Source organism: Sorex fumeus, unplaced genomic scaffold, assembly GCF_029834395.1.
Source record: "Sorex fumeus unplaced genomic scaffold, SorFum_2.1 ptg000011l, whole genome shotgun sequence".
Classification (NCBI taxonomy): domain Eukaryota; kingdom Metazoa; phylum Chordata; class Mammalia; order Eulipotyphla; family Soricidae; genus Sorex; species Sorex fumeus.
Window position 1 is genome coordinate 7,645,540 of NW_026606068.1, and position 3,986 is coordinate 7,649,525.

Consider the following 3,986-nt stretch of genomic DNA (forward strand, 5'->3'; position numbering starts at 1 on the left):
GAAAGAGGACCATCTGTGCCAGCAGGACATTTGGGAAGGTAGAATATGTCACAGCCCTGGGCTGGCTATGACCCAAGAGGCCAGACTAAAACTACCCCCTTCTCTTTGAGACAGTATCAAACACAACGTTTTAAAAGATGTGGGTTCATGTTCTAACTAAGAACCTAAAAATAATGATGAAGGATTGTTATTTAAATCTGAAAGCCACGAGTCCCCTGCTCCCTTCCCATTTGTTCCAAATTCCAGAATTGACAAGGAGTTAGCCAGCCCTCCTGTTATTGAGCACAGGGCGACTAATGGTGTGTCTAAAAATAGTCATGATAATTGGCCTTTATTCAGACAAGAAAAATAGCAAGACAATCATTCACAGGAGGAAAATGATTATCTTGGTTTCCATTAAGTAATCGTTTTCTCCTTCCCAAGACTTGGAGTTGGTTTAGGGCCTCCAGCCTCGGTGGGCCCCTTCTTTGAATTACTTTGCTGTTGCTAACATCTCCCACTAATCACAGTCACAGAAATGACAGGTCCAGACTGGACAGCTGTTTCTTGAAAACGGAATGTCTAACGGCAAAGACGGTGACTTCGCCAATGAGAAAGCAAAGGCATCTGGACCTTTCAACTGGAAGGGGCTGTTTCTTGGTTTTTCGGTTCCTTTGTAGTTTGAGGCCACATTTAGACAAATCTGTTTTGCTAGAGCACTCAATTTTCCAGTGAAATTGGTTAGGTATTAGATTTTTTTTTGTCAGACATAACAGAATCACAGCATGTGGAAAGCTCCAAGATGCTTCATGTAATGAACATCATTTTAGTCACTTTCCTTGAATTCTGAGGAAAATAAGATGCAACATAGAGGATATGGCTGTTTTGAAGCAAAAACCAAAACAGAACAACAAGACAGCAGCAACACAATCCGCCTCCCCAGGCAACTACTAAAATTGCTTCTCTTCTCCTTCCAGAGTTAAACCTGATGTGTTTTCGGGAACGTGGTAGGACAGAGGAACCGCAGAGAAGCAAATGCTTCAAATACCAGGCTAGAGGCACACACCAGCAACAAGTACCACATGTGTAAGGAGCTATGTGAGTTCAGGTTTTTTTTTTTGGGGGGGGGTGTCTCACAGCTGGTGGTGCTCAGGGGCCACTTCCAACTCGGTGCTCAGGACCATGCATGCCTGGTAGTGCTCAAGAGACCATATCTTTTACCCAAGATTCAAACCAGGTTCGTGGCAGCAGCCATGTACCTTAACCCACGGAGTATCCCTGACCCTGATTTCAGCTTTTAAAAAATTTTCAAGGGGGCTGGAGCGATAGCACAGTGGGTAGGGCGTTTGCGTTGCATGCAGCCAACATGGCCAACACAGGTTCGATTCCCAGCATCCCATATGGTCCCCCGAGCACCGCCAGGAGCAAATCCTGAGTGCATGAGCCAGGAGTAACCCCTGAGATCGCCGGGTGTGACCCAAAAAGCAAAAAAAAAAAATTCCAAGGTTTACATTTCAAATGAAATGTGCACATCTAAATAATTGCTGTTAGTGATAGTGATGATGACGTTGATAATAGTAGCCACTGGTTAGGCTGCAGTTATAAAACAGTTGGAAACCACTGCTAACTCACAACGACCTTATCTTGTTTTCCACTTGAAGATAAACCAAAGTGATGGGAGGAGAGAGAGAGAAAGATTACAGAAAAGCAAATATTTTTTACGCTTGCTTGGAATAATTGTCCGAACATGTGGCTTTTCAGACTATTAGTTGCTGAAGACGTTTTAGGATTCCATATGATTTTCATTCTTTCCCGTTAATAACAACAGTGCCGTTCTTTCTTTATATTCGTCTCCCAGAAGTACATGAGGGCCTGCACTGAGCCAGCTGAAATGTCTCATCCTAATTTCAGATTTTAGTTCATGGCAGCGGGCAGAGGGTTTCACACCTGCAGCGACCCCATCCTTGGAGGTGTGGAGGGAGACTGGATGCATCACTGACAGTGATGCAGGTGCCAGCTCTGGTCAATGGAAACCACAATTCTGCTGAGTTCACTGGTGCCAAACTCCCTCGAGATGCCGGGTAGCTGTGACCAGCTCAAATCTCAACCAGGCACGTGATCACTGGGCTCCAGTCCCTGCATGGCCACAATGCCACCTGCGTCACCTGCTTTAGTGAGAAGAGGAAGCTGGCGACACTTGAGACAATTCTTTAAGACTTTATTATAACAGAGACCCTGTGTTTGATGGTTTGATCCAGCTGCAGGCAAATGGAGTGGTCTGAGCAGGGCCCGGCGAGCAGGCTAAGCTTTGAGCTTTGATCTAGGCAATGCCCATTCAGTGCGTCGTATTTTCAGCAGTGGGTTTAATTATTAATAGCACAGTGGTAGGGCGTTTGCCTTGCATGCAGCCAGCCCGGCTGAGTCGGGTTCAAATCCTCCTCCCCTCTCAGACAGCCTGGCAAGCTACCGAGAGTATATTCAATATGCCAAACACAGTAACAACAAGTCTCAAAATGGAGACGTTACTGGGCCCGCTCAAGCAAATTACTTTACTCCAAGATGATAGAATTAACTACAAGTTTAGGGTATAGTTGACCAGGCCCAAGTTTTACTAAAGACAAATTGTGTGTTTAAAAGTGATCACGGAACAATTCAAAATGCAGAGCAAGTCTGAGAAACATCTCACGGGCCAAGAGATTTCTCTGGTTCTTTCATTCTCTCACTAAAATGAAACTCAAACTTCATTTGAAGAAAGGTAAACTCTAACTCCAGTAAACAGCAGAACGGAAAGATTCTGTCCCACAAAAGAGTTTCTATTCCGTGTCCGCTGCCTGAAGCCACTTCAGTGGGGCTGTCCATCACACAACGGCCGGTGTCTGGCCCTCTTGCCAGCATCTTCCCATCTGAAATGCACTCGGCAATTGCCTCTTTTCCTGTTATGCAGAAATGCTCCCCATCGTGAACTTCACCCAGTTTAATATGTGCTCTTGCTTCTTGAAACGCATCCTATTCTGCACAGAGATATGATGGTCCAGGCAATTCTTTCCCTCCTTGTGAACTCCGTACAGCTGCTCCTGGGAAGTAACTTCCAGGGCCACGCAATGTTATTACTCTGGACATCAAAAAGGCGGGATGATGCTTTGGAGCCAGGAGCTGTTGTGCCTTTTCCATCTCAGTTGCAAAATTGATTTGCTTGATGGAATCCTGTTTTCACCTCTTCTCATTGGGCAAATTTTTGCTCACTGAGTTTATCAGCAAACTCTCTGGTAGAAGCCCCATATATTTTTTTTTAACCAAATAGACAAGTAACCCCGTTGTTGGTATGGCAGAGAAAGTGTCTGGAGTAGTTGCATGTATTTTTTTGGGTAGGAAATACAAGATAGGCCCAGTTTTGAACACACAAGGTCCTGTTTTACCAGTTTTAGATAAAGGAACTGGAAAAATTCCTCAGGGATCAGCCCCAACCGCACTTCCCCTTCATGTTCAAAAGGAGGCATACAGGAGTGAGATGCAGCTGCCTTATGTGAATGATCCTTGTTGCCTATAACACCCCTGGACCGAGGAGGCCTACATTCTTCAGAGGCGGGGGGCTGGTTGGGGGGGGGGGACTGTGGCAGCAGCAGAAACTACTAGATGGGACAGCATGGTCAGCAAAGTTCCAGGCAGCAGCTATCTTAATGTCCCAGTGACCCAGTCAGGAGACTGTCAGGGCTAGCAACAGGGGGTTTATTGAGATGGAGCTTCAACCTGGAGAATATGACAGGGTGCAGTGGAGGGCTCTGTGCAAGGTGCCCAGGCTGGGGTCTTGGGCACTGCATTGAGGGTGAGGTGTGCTACTGTATATAAACATCAGGCTGGAGAGACAGTGCAGTCGGTGAGCTCCACACTTAGCCCATATCCAGCGCGGGTTAGATGCCCAGCACCACATGTGGGCCCCCAAACACCGCCTGGAGTGACCCTGAACACAGCCAGGAGTAATTCCTGAGCGCAGTCAGGTGTGACCCCCA

At 46.4% G+C, this 3,986-nt stretch overlaps 1 pseudogene; it reads right to left on the reverse strand.

The window, feature by feature from the left end:
• Positions 1-2,661: 2,661 nt before the first annotated feature.
• LOC130020298 (ATP synthase F(0) complex subunit B1, mitochondrial-like) lies at positions 2,662-3,624 on the reverse strand (annotated as a pseudogene).
• Between the last annotated feature and the right edge of the window lie 362 nt (positions 3,625-3,986).